General features: G+C 42.4%; 1 pseudogene; it reads left to right on the forward strand.

The window, feature by feature from the left end:
• The first annotated feature begins 5,956 nt into the window (after nt 1-5,956).
• On the forward strand, nt 5,957-7,239 carry LOC120057573 (annotated as a pseudogene).
• Nucleotides 7,240-20,504: the final 13,265 nt, after the last annotated feature.

The raw sequence follows: 20,504 nt of genomic DNA on the forward strand, positions 1-20,504 counted from the left end.
CCATCACAGCCAGATGAGCCACTGCAGGTAATATAGGATGAATATTAAAAGTAAAATTACCATGATATTTCCAATTACTGGTGTAACATGCTGTGAATGATTCCTCCAGTGTCAACACTTCTGTGGCAGTGCTTATGGTACCATATATATTAATGTAAATAAATAATAATTTTTGTACTTTGTCTTATGTGGTGTGATTTCACATGGATGAATTTACAATTTGGGAAAGAGGTTAAATGCCAGCAACCTTTTTTAAATGGTAAACAAAGGCCAGACACACACTTACACTCAGGCAGTTTTTATGGCACACGCTGCATGGTTGATTGGTCTGTGAACTCAATTCCTGTGGCCTGGTTTAATGGAGTAATGTGTCATGTGTACTGAAGCAGACAGTGGCTTGGGAGGTGCACTGTAAAAAAGGACACCTTAGGTCAACCTAAAAAAAAAATGGTTCAACTGGTTACAATTAAATTAGTTAGGTTTTCTCTATAAAAAAAACGACATTTGTTGCAAACAAATATATGATTCAATGTCAACTGTTATATTTGATTATTAATAAACCTATATTTCAAGTTGTAACCTATTTCATTCAACACGCAACCTACATTTCTCCTTTGGTTAAACCTAAAAATAACAAATACAAACAAATATTTCATGTAAATACAACCCGTTCTTTAATCTTGTTCCAAGTCACTTTTTACTTAGGAATTATTGATCCAGATTTCTTCAACTGGGTTACAAGCAATTGAATCAATTCCCTGTGAATTAAGAAATAACATTTGTTCAATATCTTAAAATAATGTTTTCAAACATATTCTTTAAAGAAGACTTTCACATTTAGTAATCACAATATAATAACTAAGCAATTGCTGCCTTAATACAGAAACCTTATCTGACTCTCTAATATCACATGCGTTACCAGTGGTGATTTTAGCATGTAAATCTTGGTGGGGTAAATACATTATTTTTTATTTTTTTGCATGTCAGCAAAGCCACAACATAACGCAACCCTAAACAATACATTCATTGCACTATAACGGCGACAAGCGGTGCCCACAAACTCTTAGGGCCTACATAAAGCTGTCCCAACAGCAGAGCTTTCTTTTCAGCACCATGGAGTGAATCCTTACCACTGCTACACCTGGCTATCAGCAGAGCCTTGTCTGGCAGCGAAACAGTTCATTCAGCCTCATTTACTGCCTTTAAAAAAAACATAGCTGATATGGCTGACTTGCTTAAACAAATGTGGTTTCTACTGACAATTGAGATGTACAAACTATGGCATAAGGGAAAGATGAGTGGATAAGAGGCAATCCGTAATTTCGATTAAGACATTAAACAGCGAGCTAAGATGGTCGTAGTCAATATAACTATTTGTTCAGCACTTTTGAAATGTACAGTGACAAAATTCAGAACATGCGCCATTCTTATAGTATTCTCCCTGTACACCAAGTCAGAACCGTGGGATAAATAAAGGGGGCATATAAGCAGACAATGAAAGCTCTTACAATATTCAATGATGGCACTTCTCTAAAACAGGCTATAGACTGCATGTGCACCACCAAGTCAGAACAGTAGGCTAAGTTATGAGGGAGAAAGGGACCAAATTATTAGGGTGAGGCAAATGGGCTACTAACAGCTTACTACACAACATACACTTAGTATTACTTTCTTAGCTACAGTATGCATATCTCCCTGGCATATTACATCATTTATGTAGCAGTATACAATAAAAATGTTGTGCTCACTTGAACAGGAAGATGGCATGGCAGACCTTCAAATTTTGTCATCAAACTTTGTCATCAAAGTTTGGCATTCTCTGGATTTATGGTGCTTTCAAGACAACTGGGAACTCGAAAAAAAACAAGGTTGAATCATGACGTCAGTGATCTTCAGGTCGGAGCTCTAGAAAGAGGCCCGATAGATGACCAGTTGTCTTGACCTCACTGAAGTCAAAAACTCCCATTTTGGAGTTTCCAGTTGTTTTGAACGTAGCAGAAGTCATGCTGGATTGACAGCATGGCCAATGTATTCAACATTTTCTGGCCCATGGTATTTGCATGTGAATCTTTATCCTTTAAGCTTGTAAAAAAGACTCTTAAACCCAGACTTGGACCACACACCCTCTCCAACGAAAACTGTAGCAGGCTAGTGATTGCTTTGCAATGCTTGCAGTTAGCCACTGATTCCTTCCAAACCACTCGTTGTTGAATTTGTGATTTCCAACTTGTTGTGTAATGTTTATGTCAAAGGCCGATGAGCACCGATACGTTTTATCTATAATTTCTCTTCATATGACAAGGATTGAAAATGAATTGCCAGTAGATGGTTGACTTGATTAAATAAGGATTTGTTCTTAACTGACTTGCCTAGTTAAATAAAGGTTAAATAAAATAAAATAAGTAAGCATTGTTACTAGGGCTCTGTGAATCTCTTGACTTAGAACATTTGAATGATCCATATCGACACAAAATGCTATAATAGCAGTTCAAATCATGATTAATTGAATTCTATTGGGTAATTATAGGCGACATCTCTATTAGTAAAAAGTTTGCATGCCCATGAAAGAATTTATGTACAAGTATCTGTGTATTGATGTCTTAGTTTAGTGGCCAGTACATAGTGTACAGTAGATAGAACTGCAGTGAAACTTTCCAAAGCAAAGATAAGAGAGACATTTCTTTGGGAATAATGTCTCAGGTAATGGCAGGAAAGGAACTGCATTTATTCATGAATAACTTTAATGAACCGTTTTATTGAACATTAGCAGATTAAATATCAATGCCAATATGTTGGCCCGTACTTTTATTTTACATTTGATTGTATATGTACATAGTCTCAATAACATGATATCGAAATGTTTTACATATATATATTTTTTCTTCATATTACTGCACAACAGTGCCTTGTGGCCTGCTGGAGGTCATTTTGCAGGGCGCTGGCAGTGCACCTCCTTGCACAAAGGCGGAGGTAGCGGTCCTGCTGCTGGGTTGTTGCCCTCCTACGGCCTCCTCCACGTCTCCTGATGTACTGGCCTGTCTCCTGGTAGCGCCTCCATGCTCTGGACACTACGCTGACAGACACAGCAAACCTTTTTGCCACAGCTCGCATTGATGTGCCATCCTGGATGAACTGCACTACCTGAGCCACTTGTGTGGGTTGTAGACTCTGTCTCATGCTACCACTAGAGTGAGAGCACCGCCAGCATTCAAAAGTGACCAAAACATCAGCCAGGAAGCATAGGAACTGAGAAGTGGTCTGTGGTCACCACCTGCAGAATCACTCCTTTTTTGGGGGTGTCTTGCTAATTGCCTATAATTTCCACCTTTTGTCTATTCCATTTGCACAACAGCATGTGAAATCTATTGTCAATCAGTGTTGCTTCCTAAGTGGACAGTTTGATTTCACAGAAGTGTGATTGACTTGGAGTTACATTGTGTTGTTTAAGTGTTCCCTTTATTTTTTTGAGCAGTGTATATTTTGATTTGTATAACACTTTTTTGGCTACTACAAGATTCCATATGTGTTATTTCATAGTTTTGATGTCTTCCTATTATTTTACAATGTAGAAATAGTAAAAATAAAGAAAAACCCTTGAATGAGTAGGTGTGTCCAAACTTTTGACTGGTGCTGTAAGTATTCAGACCCTTTACTCAGTACTTGGTTGAAGCACCTTTGGCTGCGATTACAGCCTTGAGTCTTGGATATGATGCTACAAGCTTGGCACACTTGTATTTGGGGAGTTTCTCCCATTTTCTCTGCAGATCCTCTCAAGCTTTGTCAGGTTGGCTTAGGAGCGTCACTGCACAGCTATTTACAGGTCTCTCCAGAGATGTTTGATTGTGTTCAAGTCTGGGCTCTGGCTGGGCCACTCAATGACATTCAGAGACTTGTCCCGAAGCCACTCATGAATTTTCTTGGCTGTTTGCTTTGGGTCGTTGTCCTGTTGGAAGGTGAACCTTCGCCCTCAGTCTGAGGTCCTGAGCACTCTGGAGCAGGTTTTCATCAAAGATCTCTCTGTAATTTCCTCCGTTCATCTTTCCCTCGATCCTGACTCCCTGCCGCTGAAAAACGTCCCCACAGCATGATGCTGCCACCACCATGCTTCACTGTAGGGATGGTGCCAGGTTTCCTCCAGATGTGACGCTTCGCAGTTCAATCTTGGTTTCATCAGACCAGAGAATCTTGTTTCTGATGGTCTGAGAGTCTGAGAGTCCTTTAGGTACCTTTTGGAAAACTCCAAGCAGGCTGTCATGTGCCTTTTACTGAGAAGCGGTTTCCGCCTGGCCACTCTACCATAAAGGCCTGATTGGTGGAGTGCTGCAGAGATGGTTGTCCTTCTGGAAGGTTCTCCCATTTCCACTGAGGAACTCATGAGCTCTGTCAGAGTGACCATCGGGTTCTTGGTCACCTCCCTGACCAAGGCCTTTCTCCCCCGATTGCTGAGTTTGGTTAGGTGGCCAGCTCTAGGAAGAGTCTTGGTGGTTCCAAACTTCTTCCATTTAAGAATGTTGGAGGCCACTGTGTTCTTGGGGACCTTCAATGCTGCAGACATTTTTTGTTACCCTTCACCAGTTCTGTGCCTCGACACAATCCTGTCTTGGAGCTCTCCGTACAATTCCATTGACCTCATTGCTTGGTTTTTGCCTTGACATGCACTGTCAACTGTGGGACCATATATAGACAGGTGTGTGCCTTTCCAAATCATGTCCAATCAATTTAATTTCCCACAGATGGAAACAGGCTGAGCTCAATTTCAAGTTTCATAGCAAAGGGTCTGAATACTTTTATTTTATTTTATTTTTAATACATTTGCAAAAATGTCTAAAAACCTGTTTTTGCTTTGTCATTATGTGGTATTGTGTGTAGATTATTGAGGATTTTTATTTATTTAATCAATTTCAGAATAAGGCTGTAACGTAACAACATTTGGAAAAAGTCAAGGGGTCTCATTACTTTCGGGAATGCACTGTTTATCAAGTTAAAACACAAATTACAAATACTGTGGTTTTCCAAAAAGGCCAGTAGATGGCATTTATTCCCCTTGATTAGATACGTACACAACAGTGATTGGACAATTGCAGGCTCTAATTTTCAAACATTGCTTTTCAGAGGCCTTTGTGACCTGTCTATTCCATGAGGACTGCATGCTGCCCTGTAGCTTTAAACCCACCGGTGCTGTCGTCATCCACTGGTACAAACAGCAGATCCCTGTCCATAACTACTCCTAGTTTATTCCTCTTTCATGCAGCATTTCTCAATAGACAGTTCACCACCTTCTTTCTGACATCAGTATGATTCCACATTTCAAATTCTCTCCAGACGTGTAAAGCATTAAAAAGATGGCACCCACTGGGCACAGTTTTGATTTACATTTGGTTGAGTTGACAACTAACATAATTTCAACGTGAAATCAACAAAAAATATCACCTTGTCATTGGATTTAGGTTTTCAAATCACATTACAATTTTTGGGTTGAAATGACGTGGAAGCAACGTTGATTCAACCAGTTATTTCACAGTGGGCAGGCTTTGTTAGCCATGTCTACATCTGTCTCAATATCCCTATGTTAAATTTGTCTGTTTATTTGTTTTGTAATATTTGTTCCTCAAACCTCTTTAGGAGAGCCAAGCGGAGTGTGATTGTCTATAGAGTTTAATAAAAGCTTGAGCCTAGTATTGAACATTACAGAGTTTTGTGGGACAGTGTTTGTTAGTGTTCCATAATTAATTAGTCTACCCTCATGGGCGTGACTGCAGAGTGGAATAAAACACTCTCTTTTTCCACTGTAACACTTAACTGGGCTCTGCCGGCAGTAGTTTACAGGGCACACAATGTTTCCACAGGGGCCGGGGTCATATTTCCATGAAAACCGAAGTTGTCAGACTAACAATGCAAGCATCACTCGATAAAACAAAAAACATTACTGATATACAATAATATGCCATGATTGGCCATGGAAACTCTAGAGGGCTAGTGAACTAATGTTATCAATGTAAAAAAACAACACCTCATGGTTCATACTTTATTCAACACTATCAAGAACAGTTTATTTCTATTTTGCAGCTCTCATCCAGTCAGTGAGAATAGAGATGACTTGGGAGGTTGTCTCCTGTTCATCTCAGAACGTCTATCCTGTCCCTCAGGTGGCACGGACAACAGACCCAGTGTCTGTCCCAGAAACACAGAACTCCACCAGCAAAACCCCAGACTCCAACACAGTGGAGAGCACGGTAAGGATCGTGGGTAATGTCTCTGACCACATCGACTTCTGCTCTGTCATCTCTGCAGACAAGGCCCAGGTGTGGACAGTCTCTATGAGGCAGCAAGGTATGGATCAACATCCTGGGAATGCAGTGTTATGTTTATAAAACCAAGTCTCACGAAAATTCACAGTGAGCAAGTTCTCTCCTAGATTTAGCCTGAAAAGGCGTTTTACCAAGAACTGACTAAGCTTGTATTTGATATGCTCCTTGGAACAGGAACTAGGAATTATTGGTCAGTCTATTTAGTGTCTCTAGAGATAACCTACAACCTGTCCAGAGATATAGTGGCATTTAAAGGCACGTTAAATATGTGCCTCATAAAAGTGTGGTACTTATGGTTAAATATTGTGCTTTTTAGGGGTCATGAAGGTTGTTGACAAAGGGGAGAGGTTTCATTGACACAGGATTTGTGATGTTTAAACTTGCAGAGGAATTGATTGGAGAGTCGAGAGCTGTCCATTCCTTGCATGGCTCCACAGAACCTCCAGAACTTCTCCCTCACATGGACCTTCACCAGGACTAATGAGCCCACAGTCATCCTAAACTACGACAGCAGAACCAGACGGACTACCAGCCTCTGGGAGGGCCGGGCTAGACTGGAGCAGGACCAGGTTCTGATGGGCAACGGATCCCTCCTTCTTCGCAACCCAGAGAATCAGGAACACACAGGAACCTACACCTATACATTCTCAGGCTTCCAGAACAGACGCATGGTCCAAACCCAGGTCAACATCACAGTTACTCCAATAGGTAGGTGCATACTCACTAAATGTATAGGTATTCTACACTATTCATATACATCGCTACAAACACACACAGACAAGCAGATAGTTAATGAAGAAACACAATCTGTTTCACAGTGGAGGATGAGCACAACAGTGAGAGGTCATTGTGGGGAACAGCAGCCTTTGTAGCCTTCTTTTGGCTTCACAGTTTCTGTGGCAATTCCACGGTGTCTAAGACACAGAGGTAAGCGACTACAGACCTCTAAAAATAACGTGACACCTGATTGTAGTAGGATAGCAAACGATGAACAATTGTAAAGACGGGCGACCGTTGCCTCTAATGGAGACCCTCACATGCAGGTAACCGTAGACTAGAGGGTCATAACCGTAACACGTTTCAAACCGTTCTCGAGGAGGATGACTTGCTGTTCTAAAACGCTGCATTGTTGTGGTGTAGATACAGCAATAATCATGATTGGATCAACTTTACGCCAACAAAATGGAGCAGGTCTGGATGAAACAGGATCCCCTGAACATAGACCACATACACCAACAAAATGGAGCAGGTCTGGATGAAACAGGATCCACGGAACATAGACCACATACACCAACAAAATGGAGCAGGTCTGGATGAAACAGGATCCACGGAACATAGACCACATACACCAACAAAATGGAGCAGGTCTAGATGAAACAGGATCCACTGAACATAGACCACATACACCAACAAAATTGAGCAGGTCTGGATGAAACAGGATCCACTGAACATAGACCACATACACCAACAAAATGGAGCAGGTCTGGATGAAACAGGATCCACGGAACATAGACCACATACACCAACAAAATGGAGCAGGTCTAGATGAAACAGGATCCCCTGAACATAGACCACATACACCAACAAAATGGAGCAGGTCTGGATGAAACAGGATCCACGGAACATAGACCACATACACCAACAAAATGGAGCAGGTCTGGATGAAACAGGATCCCCTGAACATAGACCAGATACACCAACAAAATGGAGAAGGTCTGGATGAAACAGGATCCGCTGAATATAGACCACATACATCAACAAAATGGAGCAGGTCTGGATGAAACAGGGTCCACTAAACATAGACCACATAGCCAAGGATTGTACATATCTGTACCACACACACCAGAGGGTGATATAATACAACCATATGCTCCAAGACCAGATTAATTTGCAAATTATTTTCCAGAGACAGCAGGACGTTATTCACCAGGATCACATTCGCTACTGAGTGAGATGCTAGACACAATCGGACCACAATCACCAGGCAATGATGGACCAGAACCACACATAGCAGAGAGTGATGAACTAGGAAATGATGCCTCTATGCTTGGAACCTTTGCACAAGACTTTGATGCAACAATATCATCTGCCCAAGAAGGGGATATATCGGGACCATGTACATCAGGAGATGATGAAGAAGTAGGACTTCGTCACCTCCACACACATACGGAGGTCCTGTCTGACCAAACACCAGAGGAGTCGATTCCTCTGGACCAGATGACTCAGGAAGAGGTGCACATGTCCAGGACTTAGTAGGTAGTGATGCACCAGGACCTTACATAACATGGGGTGGTCTACCAGAACTAGACAGCATATCATTTTGGAATAGTGATTGAGGAGATACAGTACTTCTCACAGTGGTCACAGCTGATGGATACATGGCTACATCAATATCCTCACAGAGTCCATGTCTAATGCAGACCAATGTGTCCAGACCCATGAACAAAGCTACTATAGTTGCCTGAGTAAAGTTTGGGATGGGTTGGAATAATGTTGGAAAGTAGCACAAATTCCTTGCCCTGTTACGGTAACCTACTTACATATTCTGACTAACATTTGAATACATTTATTAAAGATATCTGGGTCAAGTTGTGTCTTTTCCCGACTCCTTGTTCGTTGCTTGGGCATAGTCACAGGAAATGAGACTGCAGGCTGCCCTGTGTTAAATGAGGTCAACGTGTGCATGTTTATCCTGGCCTCACACAGTGGAGGTAACACATACCATTGGTTGCAACTCGTCCCTGAAATGTATGGAAATGATTGACTAGTCACGTCCTTTCTGGACACTGTGGTTCCAAAAGGATGGCCAGGCTAAATTGTGCCAGGACAACCCTTCCCACTGGGCAGAAACTGGTTGAATCAAAGTTGTTTGTAAGTCTTTTTTTTCCTTCTTCAAAGTGATGATGTTGAATCAACATGTAAAACTGATTGGATTTGCAAAACATCAACATAAGGGAATTCTGTCTTTTTTTCACCCAACTTTTAACCTAAATCCATTGACATGGTGCAATTGTTTGTTGAATTCACGTTAGTTGACAATTCAACCAAATGTAAATTAAAACTAGACATCGAAATGGCCTCGAAATGCCCAGTGGGTTATCCCTGTGTATACACTGGAATTAGGATTAATGTACAGTACTAGTCAAAGTTTGGACACACCTACTCATTCAAGGGTTTTTCTTTATTTTTACTATTTTCTACATTGTAGAATAATAGTGAAGACATTAAAACTATGAAATAACACATATGGAATAATGTGGTAACCAAAAAAGTGCTAAACAAATCAAAATATATTTTATATTGTAGACCAGGGGTTCTTAAACCTTTTCATCCTGGTACCCAAATGAGAAATTCTGTGTTTTCCGGGGACCCAAGCGGTACATTTCATTGCCCTTATACTTCAAACAAATGCAATATAGACAAATAACAATTAAATTATATAAATAGCTATTCATATTTATTTTTCCCCATTAAAAACACTCTTACATATCTGTCTAGGTTGGAACTGTTGCTGTTAAAATACAATAAACAATTTTCCTTCTGAACTGGAATTAACTGATTGATCATCTAACACAGACGTAGACCAGAAAACACACACATGCACACAGTCCTAATGAGAGGTGTGTGACCGGTTGAAGTTTTCAACAAGCAGGTCTATTCTGGGCTCAGTTTTTGACAGTGCAACCCTGAAGTCATGCTCAGCATTGAGTTTGTTTCTGTACTTATTTTTTAAGTATGCCAGAGTTGAGAACCCTGACTCACATAGGTATGTGGTGCCAAACTGGAGCAGAACATCTACTGCTTTCTCAGACAGGCAGAAGACACAGGCAGGCAGGCAGATTCTGCTATAGATGTGTGTGTGTTTGCCTCAAAAAGCATCTCGCTTCAATCAGTTTATTCCAGTTCAGAATAAAACATATTACTTGTATTTTAACAGCAACAGTTCAACAATAATTTCTACAGCAAGATGCACAGTAGGCCTGATCATGTTTCATCTTCATATGTACTGTTACTTATGGTTGCACTATCAGTAGCTAGCTAACTTGCTTTGGCTAACGTTAGCTAGCTGGCTATTAGCTGTGTACAATGGGATTGTTTGAAAGTGAAACTCACATCGACTACTACAAGAGATAGTAAGAATTAACACAAAACAGAGCAAACTAGAATGGTATTTGGCCTTAAACAGAGAGTTCACAGTGGCCGAATAACTGACCACTGTGACTGACTAAAAATTAAGGAAAGCTTTGACTATGTACAGACTCAGTGAGCATAGCCTTGCTGTTGAGAAAGGCCGCCGAAGGCAGACCTGGCTCTCAAGAGAGGACAGGCTATGTGCACACTGCCCACAAAATGAGGTGGAAACTGAGCTGCACTTCCTAACCTCCTGCCAGATGTATGACCATATTAGAGACACATATTTCCCTCAGATTACACAGATCCACAAAGAATTTGAAGAAAAAAAACGAATTTTATCAACTCCCATATCTATTGGGTCAAATACCACATTGTGCAATTACAGCAGCAATATTTGTGACCTGTTGCCACAAGAAAAGGGCAACCAGTGAAGAACAAACACAATTGTAAAAACAACCCATATTTATGTTTATTTATTTTCCCTTTTGTAGTTTAACTATTTGCACAACACTGTATATAGACATAACATGACATTTCAAATGTCTTTATTCTTTTGGAACATTTGTGAGTGTAATGTTTACTGTTAATTTTTTATTGTTTATTTCAGTTATGTTTATTATCTATTTCACTTGCTTTGGCAATGTAAACATATGTTTCCCATGCCAATAAATCCCCTTGAATTGAATTGAATAGTACTCACTTATTTCTGCTTATCATCACCTGTTATAAAATGACAACAATGCCTTGCTAGCTGACTTACTCTTCCACTGTCGAAGCACTGTTTCCTGAAGCATTCTGCCCTGTTCTGAAAGAACTTCCTGGGTTTACCATCATGCTGTGGATGTTTGGTCAGGACATGTCATTTTAATTTGTTCCGATTTGAGAGACTCATTACTAAGGACTTCCCCGCACAAAACACATTGTGGTTGCTCCTCGTTATTTCTCAAAGTTTGTATTAATCCGTTCACCTACTCAGCGCTTCACAAAGACACAGCGGTTGGAACCAAAAATCTCAAATTTGGAATCATCAGACCAAAGGACAGATTTCTACCGGTCTAATGTCCATTGCTTGTGTTTCTTGGCCCAAGCAAGTCTCTTCTTATTATTGGTGTCCTTTGGTAGTGGTTTCTTTGCAGCAATTTGTACATGAAGGTCTGATTCACGTAGTCTCCTCTGAACAGTTGATGTTGAGATGTGTCTGTTACTTGAACTCTGTGAAGCATTTATTTGGGCTGCAATTTCTGAGGCTGGTAACTATAATGACTTTATCCTCTGCAGCAGAGGTAACTCTGGGTCTTCCTTTCCTGTGGCGGTCCTCACTAGCGCCAGTCTCATCATAGCGCTTGATGGCTTCTTTAAATGTTCCGTATTGACTGACCTTCATGTCTTAAAGTAATGAAGATAGCGCCGGGGGGGATGGCTGCCGTTTTATGGGCTTTTAACCAACCACGCTATTTTGTTTGGTTTTTCGCATTGTTTGTAACTTATTTTGTACATAATGTTGCTGCTACCGTCTCTTATGACCAAAAATAGCTTCTGGACATCAGAACAGCGATTACTCAACTTGAAATGGACTAATAATTTTTCTTTAATGAGTCGGACGAGAGGGATTTACTCCAGACACCCGACAAGGCCCTCATCCTTCATTTGGAGGAGAAAGAGACAGAGGTATCATGGAAGGAGATCGGGGTGCCTTGTAAGGATATGGCAACGAGTGGCTAATCTGCCTTTGCCATCGGTACTATTGGCCAACGTACAATCGCTGGATAGTAAAGTGGTCGAACTACAAGCACGTATATTCTACCAACGGGACATTAAAAACTGTAATATCTTATGTTTCACCGAGTCGTGCCTGAACGACGACATGAATAACATCCAGCTGTTATACACTGTATCAGCAGGATAGAACAGCAGCCTCTGGTAAGACAAGGGGTGGCGGTCTATGTATATTTGTAAACAACAGCTGGTGCACGATGTCTAAGGAAGTCTCGCCTGAGGTAGAATATCTCATGATAAGCTGTAGACCACACTATCTACCTAGAGAGTTTTCATCTATATTCTTCATAGCTGTCTATTTACCACCACCAACCAATGCTGGCACTAAGACCGCACTCAATGAATGAGCTGTATACGGCCATAAGCAAAGAGAGAAACGCTCATCCAGAGGGGAAAAAACTCTAGACCCCCTTCACTCCACACACAGAGATGCGTACAAAGCTCTCCCTTGTCCTCCATTTAGCAAATCTGACCATAATTTTATTCTCCTGATTCCTGCTTACATGCAAAAACTAGGGCAGGAAATGCCAGTGACTCGCTCAATAAAAAAGTGGTCAGATGAAGCAGATGCTAAACTGCAGGACTGTTTTGCTATCACAGACTGGAATATGTTCCGGGATTCTTCCGATGGCATTGAGGAGTACACCACATCAGTCACTGGCTTCATCAATAAGTGCATCGATGACGTCATCCTCACAGTGACTGTATGTACATACCCCAACCAGAAGCCGTGGATTACAGTCAACATCCCCACTGAGCTTAAGGGTAGAGTTGCAGCATTCAAGAAGCGGGACTCTAACCCGGAAGCTTGTAATAAATCCCGCTATGCCCTCCGACGAACCATCAAACAGGCAAAGCGTCAATACAGGACTACAATTGAATTGCACTACACCGGCTCCAATGCTCGCTGGATGTGGTAGGGCTTGCAAACTATTACAGACTGCAAAGGGAAGCACAGCCGCGAGCTGCTCAGTGACACGAGCCTACTAGACGAGCTAAATTACTTCTATGCTCGCCGATGTGAGTAACATCTTTAAACACGTCAACATTCACAAGGCCGCAGGGCCAGACGGATTACCAGAACGTGTACTCCAAGCATGCGCTGGCCAACTGGCAAGTGTCTTCATTGACATTTTCAACTCTCCCTGTCTGAGTCTGTAATACCAACATGTTTCAAGCAGACCACCATAGTCCCTGTGCCCAAGAACACTAAGGTAACCTGCCTAAATGACTACTGACCCGTAGCACTCATGTCTGTAGCCATGAAGTGCTTTGAAAGGCTGGTCACTCCAATTTGCATACCGCCCCAACAGATCCACAGATGATGCAATCTCTATTGCACTCCACACTGCCATTTCACACCTGGACAAAAGGAACACCTATGTGAGAATGCTATTCATTGACTACATATCGGCCTCCAACACCATAGTGCCCTCAAAGCTCATCACTAAGCTAAGGACCCTGAGACTAAACACCTCCCTCTGCAACTGGATCCTGGACTTCCTGACGGGCCGCCCCCAGGTGGTAAGGGTGGGTAACAACACATCAGCCACGCTGATCCTCAACACAGGGGCCCCTCAGGCGTGCATGCTCAGTCCCCTCCTGTACTCCCTGTTCACTCATGACTGCATGGCCAGGCACAACTCCAACACCATCATTAAGTTTGCCGATGACACATCAGTGGTAGGCCTGAATACCGACAACGATGAGACACCCTACAGGGAGGAGGTCAGAGTGGCCGTGTGGTGCCAGGACAACAACCTCTCCCTCAATGTGATCAAGACAAAGGAGATGATTGTGGACTACAGGAAAAGAGGACCGAGCACTCCCCCATTCTCATCGATGGGGCTGTAGTGGAGCAGGTCAAGAGCTTCAAGTTCCTTGGTGTCCACATCACCAACAAGCTAACAAGGTCCAAGCACACCAAGACAGTCGTGAAGAGTGCACGGCAAAACCTATTCCCCCTCAGGAGACTGAAAAGATTTGGCATGGGTCCTCAGATCCTCAAAAGGTTCAGCTGCACCATCGAGAGCATCCTTACTGGTTGCATCACTGCCTGGTATGGCAACTGCTCGGCCTCTGACCGCAAAGCCCTACAGAGGATAGTGTGTACGGCCCAGTACATCATTGGGGCCAAGCTTCCTGCCATCCAGGACCTCTATACCAGGCGGTGTCAGAGGAAGGCCCTAAAAATTGTCAAAGACTCCGGCCACCCTAGTCATAGACTGTTCTCTCTGCTTCCGCACGGTAAGCGGTACCAGCGCGACAAGTCTAGGTCCAAGAGGCTTCTAAACAGCTTCTACCCTCAAGCCATAAGACTCGCTGAATAATAAACCCCGCACATTGACTCTGTACCGGTACCCCCTGTATATAGCCTCGTTATTGTTATTTTACTGCTGCTCTTTAATTATGTGTTACTTTTTTTGTATTTTTCTTAAAACTGCATTGTTGGCTTGTAAGTAAGCATTTAACCTGTTATATTTGGCGCATGTGACAAATATAATTTGATTTGATTTGATTTAATGATGGACTATTGTTTCTCTTTGCTTATTTGAGCTGTTCTTGCCATAATATGGACTTGGATCTTCTGTTCACCACCCCTACATTGTCACAACACAAATGATTGGCTCAAACGCATTAAGAAGGAAAGAAATTCCACAAATTAACTTTTAACAAGGCACACCTGTTAATTGAAATTTATTCCAGGTGACTACCTCATGAAGCGGGTTGAGAGAATGCCAAGAGTGAGCAAAGTTGTCATCAAGGCAAAGGGTGGCTACTTTGAAGAATCTCAAATATAAAATATATTTGGATTTTTTTAGCACTTTTTGGGTTTTAACATGATTCCATATGTGTTATTTCATAGTTTTGATGTTTTCACTATTATTCTACAAAGTAGAAGATAGTAAAAATAAAGAAAAACCCTTGAATGAGTAGGTGTGTCCAAACTTTTGACTGGTACTGTACATGGAAACAGTTGAGGTCACTGGGGTTTCAGGGTAGCACTAATAAAATCTAGGATGGCAACACATTTAAGTGGTTAAATCATGTTCTTTATACTAGCTTAATTTGTATCTGACTTAATGAAACAGAATGACAAAAGGGAAATTAGGTTAAATAAGAGCTTGCACCTCATGGATAATTTATAGGCTGTAGACATTTCAAACAAATCTAAAATACAAATCTGTAGACAAATATATTTTGGGAAAGCTCACACACACATATAACTCCCCCTTGAGTCCTGCCACCCCTCACAGAGAGGAGTAGAATAAGATGCAGGCGGCAGAGGTGTCACGCCCTGACCATAGAGAGCTTTATATTCTCTATGTTGGTTAGGTCGGGGTGTGACTAGGGTGGGTTATCTAGGTGATTTATACATCTATGTTGGCCTGGTATGGTTCCCAATCAGAGGCAGCTGTTTATCGTTGTCTCTGATTGGGGATCATATTTAGGCAGCCATTTCCCCATGGTACTTTGTGGGATCTTGACTATGTATAGTTGCCTGCGAGCACTATAGTAGCTTCACGTTTTCGTTTTGCGATTTATTGTTTTGTTTTGCTGTGAATTTCACCTAGAAATAAAAAGATGTGGAACCCAGATCACTCTGCGCTTTGGTCCACTCATTATAACGATCGTGACAAGAGGACTTGACTGAGGAGGTGGAGATGTCTGACATCTCCTTTTTGCCAAACTTGTACCAGCCCTGTTTGATGGCGTTCTTATGTCGTTCCTATGTCGTGACCACCATCCAGACCCTCATTGTGATTAGAGGTTGTACATCTTGAGCCTCTGTTTTGGGCCGATGATATACTGGGTCAGGTCCGGGTTCCCCTGAGGAAAGCCAACATTGGTCTGGAGCTTTTACCCTTGTCCGCCAATGTAGGATAATTCTATCGGTGGAATTTTTCAGATCTCCAATTTCCTCATGGAGTCTCTGCGAGCTTTGCAGTGACTGCAGAACTCCTTGTCGGGATTATCTAGCTTCTCCTCTCTACTGCACAGCTTCAGACAGTTCAACAGGGAGCACTCTTGCTGTACGATTTGAAAAACATTTTGATGTTTTATCGTTTTTGTTAATCATACTGCACGATTCCTCGTATTTTGGCATTTGGAAGCTTCTGTATTGCCCTCGTCTACAGCATATTACAAATTCCATGGTGCATTTCTCAGTTAGTTTAGCTAGCTGGCTATCAAGCCCAGATTAATCTTAGCCTAAATATATTGCTTGTGTCGTAAGTTATAAATCCATTTCACATTAATTTTGGATTGTAAATATATTATAATGCTTGCATGAGTGTCATGCTGAATATATGTTCATATATGTTTGTCACCAATCAACTGCAGTACACAAAAATAATTAGGCGCTAACTAGAAATGCTATAACACAGAGTTACTGTATCTAGTTAGCTTGCTAGCTAGCCTGATTGCTACATCCAAAATAATAGTGCTTGCAACAATAATAGCCAAGTTTCATGTTAGCATCTTAAACAACAGTTCAAACAATATGTAGGCCTGTTAGAAGAACAAAACATTTATTATGAAATGTACAGGCAAATCATTACAGAATCCTAGTCTCTCTGCCTGTATCTATGGTGCTAAAGCTAGCAATGCTAGCTGGCTAAGTAGCTAAGACTGCTGCATCTGAAATAAAGTGTTTTCAATGATAACAGACAAAAAACACAGCCTCAGCAACTGTCCAAGCAACCATTCAACAACACTGGAGGTATATTGGAACTAATAAAACATATGAAGTTAGCAAGTAATGCAATACGAAAATATAGGCTATTTGGAAAGGAATCCTATTTGAAAACGTTGCAGAGAAGAAATTTCCAGTTTTGCTCATCATTAAACAGTCAATAGACATGAAATCATAAAATTACACAAAAACTGTGTAGGACATCAAGGCTCTCTTCAGCTGTACTGTTCCTATCCATACAGCCAGCTGGGTTCTCAGTACATTGCGCAGACAGGAATAAAGTACCCTCTGGGAAAAAGAAAGGCAGAGGTGTAAGTTTTCATGATTAACGTACAGGAACTCAAATCCTTTTGTTCACCTGACCATTACAATCAAATGCAGACCGCATTTCCTCCCGAGGTAATTATCTTCGATCATTGTCACAGCCTCATATATTCCCCCTCAAGCAGATACCACAACGGCTCTCAAGGAACAACACTGGACTTTGTGCAAACTGGAAACCGCATATCCTGAGGCTGTATCTATTGTAGCTGGGGACTTAAATAAATCAAGAACTCTCCATTTATTGCTACTCTCCCTTCCGGTACGGCTACAAGGTCCTCCCCCACCCTCCCTTCGGAAAATCAGATCACGCTTCCATCCTTCTCCTCCCTTCCTAGGCAAAAACTCAAACAAGATGTACCTGTGGTAAGGACTGTTCAACGCTGGTCTGACCAATTGGAATCCATGCTTCAGACTATTTGATCACGCTGACTGGGATATGTTCCCGGTTGCCTCTGAGAATAACATTGACATATACACTGACACAGTGACTGAGTTCATCAGGAAGTGTATAGGGGATGTTGTTCCCACTGAGTATTAAAACCTATCCAAACCAAAAACTGTGGATAGATGGCAGCATTCATGCAAAACTGAAAGTGTGAACCACTGCATTTAAACAGACAAGGTGACTGGGAATTTGTTTGAGTACAAACAGTCCAGTTATGCCCTTCGTACGGCAATCAAACAGGCAAAATGTCAGTACAGAGTCAAAGTGGAGTCACAATTCAACGACTCCAGACAATCACATCGCAGAACCCGACGTCTTGCTCCCCGTACAAGCTAAACAGCTTCTTTGCCCACTTCGAGGAAACACAGTGCCGCTGATGTAGGCCATCACCGCTCCCGTGGACTATGAGCTCTCGTTCTCCGTGGCCCATGTAAGTAAGACATTAAAGCGTATTAACGGGGGAAAGATACCTAATCAGTTTTACGACTGAATGCATTCAACTGAAATGTGTCTTGTGCATTTAACCCAACCCCTCTGAATCAGAGAGGTGCGGGGGGCTGCCATAATCGACATCCACGGTGCCCGGTGGGTTAACTGCCTTTCTCAGGGGCTGAACGACAGATTTTTACCTTGTCAGCTCGGGATTTGATCCAGCAAACTTTCGGTGGCCCAACTCTCTAACCACTAGGCTACCTGCCGCCCCCTCAGAGCATGCACAGACTAGTTGGCTGGAGTGTTTATGGACATATTCAATCTCTCCCTATCCCAGTCTATTGTCACCACTTGCTTCACGATGTCCACCATTGTTCCTGTACACAAGAAAGTGAAGGTAACTGAGCTAAATGACTATCTCCCTGTAGCACTAACTTCTTTCATCATGAAGTGCTTCAAGAGGCTAGTTAAAGATCATAGCACCTCCACCTTACCCGACACCCTAGACGGACTGCAATTTGCATACCGCCCCAATAGATTCACGGATGATGCGATCGCCATCGCACTGCACACTGCCCTAACCCATCTGGACAAGAGGAATACCTATGTAAGAATGCTGTTCATTGACTACAGCTCAGCCTTCAACACCATAGTACCCTCCAAGCTCATCATTAATCTCCGGGCCCTGGGTCTGAACCCCGCCCTGTGCGGGGTTCATGTTTCATGTCTATTTGACTGTTTAATGATGAGTAAAACTGGATTTTTTTTCTCTGCAACGTTTTCAAGTAGGATTCCTTTCCAAACTGGGGCCTGGACTTCCTGACGGATCGCCCCCCAACAACGACGAGACAGCCTACAGGGAGGAGGTGAGGGCCCTGGTGTAGTGGTGCCAGGAAAATACCTGTCTCTCAACATCAACAAAATGAAGGAGCTGATCGTGGACTTCAGGATACAGCAGAGGGAGCATGCCACCATCCACATTGACAAAGCCACAGTGGAGAAGGTGAAAAGCTTCAAGTTCCTCTGCGTACACATAACTGACAATCTGAAATGGTCCACCCACACAGACAGTGTGGTGAAGAAGGCGCAACATCGCCTCTTCAACCTCAGGAGGCTGAAGAAAATTGGCTTGGCCCCTAAGACCCTCACAAACTTTTACAGATGCACCATTGAGAGCATCCTGTCAGGCTGTATCACCGCCTGGTATGGAAACTTCACAGTCCAAGGCTGTCCGGAGGGTGGTACGGTCTGCCCAATGCATCATCAGGGCCACACTGCCTGCCCTCCAGGACACCTACAGCATCAGGTGTCACAGGAAGGCCATAATGATCATCAAGGACCTCAGCCACCCGAGCCACGGCCTGTTCACACCGCTACCATCCAGAAGGCGAGGTCAGTACAGGTGCATTAAAGCTGGGACCAAGAGACTGAAAAACAGCTTCTATCTCAAGGCCATCAAGGCCACTGTTAAATAGTCACCACTAGCCGGCCTCATCCCAGTACCCTGCCCTGAACTTTAGTCACTGTCACTAGCTGGCTACCACCCGGTTACTCTATCATGCACCTTAGAAACTGCTGCCCTATGTACATAGTCATGGAACACTGGTCACTTTAATAATGTTTACATGCTGTTTAACCCACTTCATATGTATATACTATATTATAGTCAAGGCCTATCCTCTTTAACTATTGCTGTACATATACTATTCTTCAGACATACTACATATTCTATCCATATACTGCTCATATTGTCTATACATCCCATGACATATACAGTGCATTCGGAAAGTATTCAGACCCTTTCCCTTTTTCCACATTTTGTTACATTACAGCCTTATTCTAAAATGGATTAAATAACATTTTTTCCTCATCAATCTACACACAATACCCCATAATGACAAAGTGAAAACAGACATTTAGAAATCTTTGCAAATGTATAAGAAATTCACTCCTCAGTAAAGGTACATGACAGCCCGCTTGGAGTTTGCCAAAAGGCACCTAAAGGACTCTCAGACCATGAGAAACAAGATTCTCTGGTCTGATGAAACCAAGATTGAACACTTTGGCCTGAATGCCAAGTGTCACATCTGGAAGAAACCAGGCATCATCCCTACAGTGAAGCATGGTGGTGGCAGCATCATGCTGTGGGGATGTTTTTCAGCGGAAGGGACTGAGAGACTAGTCAGGATCGAGGGAAAGATGAACGGAGCAAAGTACAGAGAGAACCTTGATGAAAACCTGCTCCAGAGAGCTCAGGACCTCAGACTGGGGCGAAGGTTCACCTTCCAACAGGATAACGACCCTAAGCACACATTCAAGACAAGTCTCTGAATGTCCTTGAGTGGCCAAGCCAGGGCCCGGACTTGAACCCGATCAAACATCTATGGAG

Source organism: Salvelinus namaycush, chromosome 12 (genome assembly GCF_016432855.1).
Source record: "Salvelinus namaycush isolate Seneca chromosome 12, SaNama_1.0, whole genome shotgun sequence".
Classification (NCBI taxonomy): Eukaryota; Metazoa; Chordata; class Actinopteri; order Salmoniformes; family Salmonidae; genus Salvelinus; species Salvelinus namaycush.